This window comes from Tachyglossus aculeatus, unplaced genomic scaffold (assembly GCF_015852505.1).
Source record: "Tachyglossus aculeatus isolate mTacAcu1 unplaced genomic scaffold, mTacAcu1.pri scaffold_266_arrow_ctg1, whole genome shotgun sequence".
Classification (NCBI taxonomy): Eukaryota; Metazoa; Chordata; class Mammalia; order Monotremata; family Tachyglossidae; genus Tachyglossus; species Tachyglossus aculeatus.
This window is the reverse complement of record NW_024044981.1, coordinates 55,524-65,298: the sequence shown is the minus strand read 5'-3', so window position 1 is coordinate 65,298 and position 9,775 is coordinate 55,524. Positions and strand designations below refer to the sequence as shown.

The window sequence follows — 9,775 nt, the reverse complement described above, 5'->3', positions numbered from 1 at the left end:
GACAGCTCCCACCCGCTATCCAGACATTGTTGGAAATGTGACATCCTGGCTAGTCCATTCACCCCAGTGGGGTACGAGTGACTAGTCGGAGGATAGAGGACAAAGTTGTGATCAGGGGTGTAGTAAGACCCTGGTAGGGTCAAAGGAAGAAAGACTCGAGAGGGACAAGTCACTAGAGCAGAAAAGCAGGAAAATGGTTATCCACCCGTTCACCCCAGTGGGGTACGAGTGACGAACAGCCCCGATTCCATCTCCCACTGCAGCCTTTATTGCAGCTTCAAACAATCAGACTTACAGGTAATGTAACAGTTTAACAACAACGCCCTGTGTACTTGTTTAGCCGGTTTGCTTGAGCAGGAACTCCTAATAAGATGTCTTGTTTACCATAACGTCTCGCTCAATACTGTCAAATGGGAGTAATCTAGGGTAATAGTTCCTAACAAATTCCCCCCTTTAATCCTGAGAGTCGCCCGACCCCTCATGGATCACAAGAGGTCATCCATGTATAACAAGCCCTCGAACTCCTCAGCAGTAGTGGTAATCGTAGGCAGGAAAGGCAACAGGACTTCTAGACTGTGAGCCCACTGTTGGGTAGGGACCGTCTCTATATGTTGCCAACTTGTACTTCCCAAGCGCTTAGTACAGTGCTCTGCACACAGTAAGCGCTCAATAAATACGACTGAATGAATGAATGAACAGGACAGTACACAGCAGGTGACGAGCAAAGTTCCGATCATAATGAAGGCGGGAGCCAACCAGCGCAAGAACCAACCCTGAAACCACTCACGGAGGTGGTCTAGCAAAGGGACTAGGCCAAAAAAGGGAATTTCCTCCTTGAATCACAAAGGTCTTGCACAACGCGGGCGTCTAGGAGTTACCATATAGGAGACGGAGGTACCATAAACAAGAGACCAGCTTCTGGATGACAAGATCCAACTGGGATGGGTAATAGCCCACTGGGCAACAGTGAGGACCCAGAGTCTGACAGAGAACGCCAGAGGGTACGCCTTGCCGCTCATGTACATACAGGTGGAAGGGTTTAGCATAATCCGGCAGACCCAACGCAGAGGCCATTGTTAGGCTGAGGATCATCATCATCATCATCATCAACATCATCAATCGTATTTATTGAGCGCTTACTGTGTGCAGAGCACTGTACTAAGCGCTTGGGAAGTACAAATTGGCAACATATAGAGACAGTCCCTACCCAACAGTGGGCTCACAGTCTAAAAGGGGGAGACAGAGAACAAAACCAAGCATAGTAACAGAATAAAATAAATAGAATAAATAGAATAGAATAGATATGTACAAGTAAAATGAATAAATAGAGTAATAAATATGTACAAACATATATACATACATACAGGTGCTGTGGGGAAGGGAAGGAGGTAAGATGGGGGGATGGAGAAGGGGACGAGGAGGAGAGGAAGGAAGGGGCTCAGTCTGGGAAGGTCTCCTGGAGGAGGTGAGCTCTCAGTAGGGCCTTGAAGGGAGGAACAGAGCTAGCTTGGCGGATGGGCAGAGGGAGGGCATTCCAGGCCCGGGGGATGACGTGGGCCGGGGGTCGATGGCGGGACAGGCGAGAACGAGGTACGGTGAGGAGATTAGCGGCGGAGGAGCGGAGGGTGCGGTCTGGGCTGTAGAAGGAGAGAAGGGAGGTGAGGTAGGAGGGGGTGAGGTGATGGAGAGCCTTGAAGCCCAGGGTGAGGAGTTTCTGCCTGATGCGCAGATTGATTGGTAGCCACTGGAGATTTTTGAGGAGGGGAGTAACATTCCCAGAGCGTTTCTGGACAAAGACAATCCGGGCAGCAGCATGAAGTATGGATTGAAGTGGGGAGAGACATGAGGATGGGAGATCAGAGAGAAGGCTGATGCAGTAGTCCAGACGGGATAGGATGAGAGCTTGAACAAGAAGGGTAGCGGTGTGGATGGAGAGGAAAGGGCGGATCTTGGCAATGTTGCGGCAATCTACTCACCATGCATAGCTTTAGAAAGTTATTAAGTCATGCCTCGGACTCAATTTCTCTATAATAAATTTACTCTTGGAGTACGTTTATTTTTAATGTAGTGTTTATTAAGAATTTACTATATGCCCAAGGAGAGTGTAAAGTGATGGATTAGTGTAGAGGATAATCAGACAAAATTCCTGTCCCCCATGGATGTCACAGTCTAAGAGATAGGGAGAGCAGTTATTTCCTCTCCATTTAGAGACAACGAAACTGAAGCACAGAGAAGTTATGTGACTTCTACAAGGTCACTTGACTACCAAGTGGTGATGCAGGGATTAGCAGCCACATGCTCTAACTTCCAGGCCCTTGCTCTATCCACCAGACCACGCTGCCGCTAGTTTTATTAGAGTTCCCTGGAGCCCAGTACCGTGGTTTTTGCATCAAGCTTCACTGCCTCGACTATCATCAGAGATTGACATCTCTGAATATCATAAATTTCACTCTATCCTTTTAAAAATGAGGAGGCCACAAAGGTTACCTCCTTTTGTGACAGCCTAAGGCCTGGAATCCATCTTCTTTGGCCAATTCACTATTACCTCCAGGCTAGCACACTTGGTAATCTGTAACATATCTTTCTTATCTCCAGGAGAATTCATTCAATCGTATTTATTCAATCGTATTTATTGAGCACTTACTGTGTGCAGAGCACTGTACTAAGCGATTGGGACGTACAAATTGGCAACATATAGAGACGGTCCCTACCCAACAACAGGCTCACGGTCTAGAAGTCAGATGCCTCTGGCCTACATCTGACCATGGATGCTGATAAAGAGATAAGATAAGGAAGTAGTATTCACTTAGCCTCCCCCTGGAGTGAGCAAAACAAGGCAGAGCTCAGCCATACTAGACCCCATAAGAGTCGAACCCAGAGAACAGCTCTTTGTATCAGGACAAGATCACCATTAGCTAGTCTAACACTCTCCTCTACACAGAGTTTGGAACCCCTTTCTATGATGGCATTTCTAGGAAGATGGGGCACATGGATGGTCCTCATTTGTATGTGAGTAGACCCCCTCAACCTAAACTTCGACCTAGGTGAGCCAGATAGCTCACTACCGTTTTTGCACTGAATGCACCTTTGACCAAGTGGAATCTGAGTAGCTGCTGGCTGTGTTTGTGATTGATGTTTGTACTGAATGTGCTTTGACCGAGGTATCCAAGTAAGCTATGGCCATGAATCACACTACAGTGCTTTGGACCTAGGTGAGCCCAGTGACTCAGGCCATGTTGTAATTAATTTGCTAACATATTGAATTGACTAGGTGAACGCAGACATTAAACCGTGTTGTAATGAATTATATTAGATGATCTTGGGGAGCCTGCTTTTTAGGCCTTAAGTTTCTGCTCCTTCCTTTTTATGATACTCTTCTTGTGTCTGTACACAGGGGACTCAATAAAGATATAAAGATCCTTCCCTTTTTAAACAAAAAATGTATCTTGGCTTGTTCTTTCTATCTCTCATCTCTTACCAGCCAGTGAAAGGGGATTCTGAAACCCAGGTCTTATCACACTGGTCACACCTTCCCAAGGAGGCTTCTCACACCTTGAGGGAGGGAACCTTAGACACAAGTCCCAGGAAAGCACGGTGCACATCCTTATTCCTCAGAGAGTATATGATGGGATTCAACATGGAGGTGTTGATCCCATAGAAGAGAGAGATCACCTTTCCACGCTCCAGTGAGATGGGGGACAGGGACTGCAGGTACATGTAGTTGGCCGTCCCAAAGAAGAGTAAAACCACAAGCAAGTGAGAAACACAGGGCTCGAAGTCCCAACGGCAGCCCTTCGCTAGTGGGATCCTCAGCACGGACCGGACGATGAAGCAGTAGGAGATCAGGATGAGGGTCATGGGGATCAGGAGGAAGAGGAAGCTGTTGAAGAAGAGCTCTGCCTCATTGGCCACGGTATTGACACAGGACAGCTTGAGCAGGGCAGGCACCTCGCAGAAGAAGTTATTCACTCGGTAGCAGCCACAGCAGGGCATCTTCAGTGTCCATGTGGACTGGAGCACTGAGGTGCTGACCCCCACTGAACCATGAGATGGCTACTAGCTGGAAGCAAAGCCTGTAGTGCATAATAGTGGAGTAATGCTGGGGTTGGCAGATGGCCACGAAGCGGTCAGAGGACATGGCCATCAGGAGGATACATTCATTGGAGCCCAAAGCCAGAAAGATGAAGATTTGACCCACACGGCCACCATAGCTTGATGGTTCTGTGTGTGCTGCGAAGTTTGACTAGCATCTGAGGGACGGTAGTGGTGGTGTAACAGAGATATAGAAAGGAGAGGGTGGTGAGGAAGAAGTACATGGGGGTGTGGAGTCGTGAGTTCACCCGACACGGCAGGATGATGGTCACGCTTCCCAGGATGATCAGGAAGTAGGAGACGAGAAAGATCACAAAGAGGGGCAGCTCAAGCCAGGGCTGGTCTGAGAAGCCCAGCAGGATGAAGTTTAGTGAGGAACTCCCATTGGCCAGGTCCATGCTGGCTCACCTTTAGGACAACTGCAGGACAAAAGAGAAACCAGAGCGAGGAGAATAAAGACCAGCTCACCGTTTGTCATGTCTAGGATGAGCAAAGGTCTGGCAGCTGAACTTATATGGGGATTAGAGAGTTGAGAAAGAGGGTGGGAGAGAGGGAGACAAATCATTAGAAAGTGCTTACTATAATTGTCAGGTTAAATTTGAGTTAATTTGAGTAAGTGAGGGGAAACTAAAAAATAAGAATGCAGGTATTTATTGAGCTCTCCCTGTGTGCTCAAGTGCTGTGCTATGCCCTGGGGTAGATAGCAAATAATCAGATCAGACACCATCCTGGTTCCACACCAGGTTCTCTTAATCTAAGAGGAAATCTGTCTTTAGTTCTGACAGTAATGTAAACTGAGAAGGGAGATGGAGCACTGGGGTGCGGGTTAGAAAAAGGAAGCACTATGAGTGGGAAAGCTGCATGTGGAATGAAGATCAGTCTAGGTAGTAGTTGGTGGAGGAAGTAGGTTGGGGTTAGTATGTCTAGAGCATGACTGTGAAAGAGAGCTTGATGAAAATATAATTCACTCATGAAACATTCTGGGCATGCCACCCCTCTCCTTAAAAATCTCCAGCGGTTGCCTATCAACCTCTATATCGAACAAAAACTCATCACTATTGGCATCAAAGCCTTCCATCACCTTGCCCCTTCTTACCTCACCTCCCTTCTATCCTTCTACATTCCAGCCCGCTCACTCTGCTCCCCTGGTGCTAACCTTCTCACTGTGCTTCATTCTCACCTGTCCCGACATCGACCCCTGGCTCATGTCCTACCACTGGATCACCCACCCTCCTCAAATCCACCAAACTAGCACACTTCCCCCTTCAAAGCCCTACTGAAGGCTCACCTCTTCCAAGAGGCCCTCCCGGACTAAGCCCCCCTTTTCCTCAGCTGACCCTCCCCTCCACGTTGCCACGTTGCCTCAAAGGTAATAAATACCTATGGTCTACTCCTCTCTCCCAGCCCCACACCACTTATGCATATATCTACAGTTCTATTTATTTATATTAATGCCTGTTTACGTGTTTTAATATGTATATACCTATATTTCTACTTATTTATACTGATGCCTGTTTACTTGTTTTGATGCCAGTCTCTCCCCTTCTGGACTGTAAGCCCAGTGTGGGCAGGGATTGTCTCTCTTTATTGCTGAATTGTACTTTACAAGCACTTACTACAGTGCTGTGCACACCGACTAAGCTGAGTAAGCACTCAATAAATACGATTGAGTGAATAAATAAGAACTTCTGCCATATAGGGTGTGAGGGCATAGAATGGGATATTAGAGGAAGGGAAGGCAGGGTCAATCCCTGGAGGATTTTCAGAATCCATGGCTGAGGGAGATACTGACAGTGAGGAGACAGAAGGAGGCCCGAAAAGATCTCAGTAGCATGAACTCACCCTGTATATGGTTCTGCATAATCCTCAAGGTCTGAAAAATCTGGGTGGGATTTGGGGATGGAAGGAGAGAGGGCTGATGAGAAGCAGGAATGTGTCACTTGCTTGTTTGTATTTCCCAAGTGCTTAGCACAGTCGTCCCTCAATAAATGCAGTTTCTATGACTGCTGTTACTGCTACTCAATTCCCAAATATGATTATCCCACACCAAGGGAAGTGGAGATCTGGTGAGGTCATAATTCGTTTGATCAGGTTAGCTAATTAAACCAGATAATTCAGACCCCAGAGTGGATTCTGTGGCTAGAATTATCCTGCTGAGCTACATACAGTGATCAAATCAGCCAGTTCTTCCTCAGTCCTAGAGTTCAGTCAGGATATTTGAACTAGTCTCTGTGAGAGTATAGGCAAGCTACTTATCCTCTCTGGTCCCAATCTGTGAAACGTGGCGCAGAACCTGAGCACCTATCTGCCTCCCAAAGACCATGCGAGGTTTTGTGAGAGTGGGGATGTGATGTCTTTGGGACAAAAATGTATGACATTCATTCTAATATTACTACTTCCTTTCTGAAGGTCCACTGGGTACTGATGTCATGTGGAACTGAACGGTGTGTGCGGTGCATTCGGGATTGTTGTGGGAGGCAGTGCATATGTCTGTAAACCCTTTATGATCCATGGAATCATTCTGAGATCGACTCGCATTCCCTTCTTCACACACAAAGATAGAGACAGAAACATGGAGAGGGAGAGAGAGGAAAAGAGAGGAGAGAGAAAGAAAGAGAGGCAGTGGTAGAGAGAGCAAGAAGAAAGAACCAGGAGAGGGAGAAAGACTGGTCAATCACTCACTGGTATTTTCTGAACACTAACAGCACTGTGGTAAGCACTTGGTAGGCAGAGTATGAGGATCAGGACCAGGCAGAGCAGGAGGGCTAGGACCAGGCAGAAAAGGAGAGTCAGTACCAGGTGTAGGAGGAGGGCCACGGCTAGGTAGATGAGAAGGGCCAGTACCAGGTCGAGGAGGTGGGCTAAGACAAAGCAAACGAGTTGTCCATGACGAAGTAGAAGAGGAGGGCCAGAAACAGCCTAGAAAGACTGTGTTGACTATGTGTTGTAGGAAGGCCAGGACCAAGTGGAAGAAGACGACCAGAATCAGGTGGAGGAGGGGGGCTACGGCCAGATGGAGGAGGAGGTCCAGAGCCAGGTGGACGAGGAGTGCCAGCACAAGGCCAAGGAGGTGGACCAGGACAAGGCAGAAGATAAGGACCGGGACCAGGCCTAGGAGGTCGGTCAGGACCAGGGGGAGCGGGAGGGACAGGAATAGTGTAGTAAGACAGTCGGTACCAGGCAGGATAGGAGGACAAGAACCAGGTAGAGGAGATGGGACAGGACCAAACAGAATAGGAGGATCAGGACCAGGCGGAGTTGCAGGGTCAGGTCCAGGCAGAAAATGAGAGCCAATACCAGGTGAAGGAGGAGGGCCACCACTAGGTAGATGAGAAGGGCCAGGACCAAGTTTGGTAGTGGGCCAGGAAATGGCAGGGGGAGAGGGGCAAGACCAGATGGAGGAGGGCCAGGAACAGCATAGAAGGACTGTCATGACCAAGTGTTGTAGGAGGGCTACGACCAGATGGAGGAGGAGGAGGACTAGGACCAGGTGGAGAAGGAGGGCCATGACCAGGTTAAGGAGGAGGGCCAGGACCAGGTATACGAGCAGGGCCAGGATGAGGCGGAGGAAGAGGTCCAGGACCAGGCAGAGGAGGAGGATCAGGACCAGGTGTAAAAGGAGCAGTACCAATACCAGTACCAGCTGAAGGAGGAGTGCCAGGGCCATCCGGCGGAGGAGGACCAGGACTAAACAGAATAGGAGGGTCAGGACCAGGCAAAGTAGTAGGACCAGGACGAGGAGGACAAGGAGAGCCAGTTCCAGGTGAAGGAGGAGAACCACGACCACGTAAATGAGAAGGGCCAGGACCAGGTCGAGGAGGTGGGCCAGAAAAAGGCAGAGGAGAGGGTCGGGCCTAGGTGGAGAAGGAGAGAAATTACCAGGTGGAGAAGAACGACCAGGGCTAGGTGGACGAGAAGAGTCAAGACCAGGCCGAGGAGGTGGGCCAGGAAAAGACAGAGAAGGAGGGCCAGGACATGCCTGTGGAGGAGGACAAGGACCAGATAGAGAGGAGGGTCAGGACCAGACCGAGTAGGAGAGCCAGGACCAGGCAGAAAAGGAGATCCACTACAAATTGAAGGAGGAGGGCCACTACCAGGTAGATGATAAAGGCCAGGAGCAGGTCGAGGAGGTGGACCAGGACATGGCAGAGGGGAGGACCAGGACCAGGTGGAGGAGAAGGGCCACGACCAGATAGAGAAGGAGGGCCAGGACCAGGTAGTTGAGAAGGGCCAGGAACAGGATGAGGTTGGCCAGGACAAGGCAGAAGAGCAGGCCAGGACCAGGTGGAGGAGGAGGGTCAGGACAAGACGAAGGAGGAGGGCCAGGGCAAGGCAGAGGAGAAGAGCCATTACCAGGTGAAGGAGGAGAGCTAGGACCAGGTGAACGAGAAGGGCCAGAACCAGGTCATGGAGGTAGGCCAGGGACAGGACCAGGCCATAGAGGTAGGCCAGGAAAAGGAGGAGAAGAAGAGCTAGGACCATGCGAAGGAGAGTCAGTACCAGGTGAGGGAGGAGGGCCAGAAAAAGGTGGAAGAGGAGAGCCTTGACTAGGTTTCGGAGGTGGGCCAGGATCAGGCGGAGGACGCGGGCCATGACAAGGCTGAGGAAAGGACCAGGACCAGGTGGAGTAGGATAGCCACGAACAGGTGGAGGAGGAGCCTGGGGCTCCTGGGGCTCTGGGGCTGTGAGGCCCTGGTTTTCTGGGCATCCTGGTAAACTCTTGGGACTCCAGGGCTTCTGTGGATCTGGGTCTCTGGGCCCCCACACTCCTAGAGCTCTGGGACTGCTGGGGTCCTTGAGCTTTCAGTGCTGTGTGGCTCTTAGGCCTTGGGGCTCCTGGGTCTTGGGCTCTGGACTCCAGGACTCTGGTGCTCTTGAGGCTCGGAACCTCTGGGGAACCTGTGACTCTGGTCCACCTGGGGTTCTGGAACTAAGGGGTCTAAGTGCTCCTGTAGCACTGGTGTTCCTGAGGTTCTGGGATTCTGAGTCTTTGAGACGGGACTTTTGGAATGGCACTGCTCCTGGGTCTCAGGGCTCCTAGACTTCAGGGGCTCTGGGGCTCTCGGGTGTTTAGAGCTCTGTACTCTGGGCCTCTGGCTCTCCAGGAGCACAGTGGATCTGGGGATCTGGGGATTTGCGGCTCTCGGGTCTCTGGGATTTGAGTTCTGGGAACCCTAGAGCTCCCGGGCTCTGGGCCCTTGTAACCCCTGGGGTTCTAGGGATCCTGGAACTTTTCGGCTCTGGGACCTTCGGTATCCTGGAGCTCTGAAACTCTGAGGCTCTGTGGCTCTGGGGCTCATGGGGCTCCAGTATTCTGGGGTGCTAGGGTTTGGGGGCTCCTGGGGTTTTGGGGCCTCGAGTGTTCCAGGGAATTAGGCCTCTGAGGGTATCTGGGAAGAGGGGATCTGGGCTCTGGGTCTTTGGTGCTCCTGGGACTCTGGAGCTCTGGGCTCTTGGGCTCTGGCATGCCTGGGGTTCTGGGGCTCTGGGGCTCTGAGACCCTGGGGTTATTGGGACTCCGGTGCTCTGGGGTTGATGGGATTATGAGTCAACGGAGCCTTGGGGATCCTGGGGCTCTGGGACTCTGGAATCTGGGGCTCCAGGGTTCTGGGTAGCTGGGGTTCATGCCGTTCCTGGGACTCCAGAAATCCTGGGACTATAGGTCTCCTGGAGCTTTGGGTCA

General features: G+C 50.6%; 1 pseudogene; it reads right to left on the bottom strand.

The window, feature by feature from the left end:
• Window positions 1–3,546: 3,546 nt before the first annotated feature.
• LOC119923800 lies at window positions 3,547–4,490 on the bottom strand (annotated as a pseudogene).
• Between the last annotated feature and the right edge of the window lie 5,285 nt (window positions 4,491–9,775).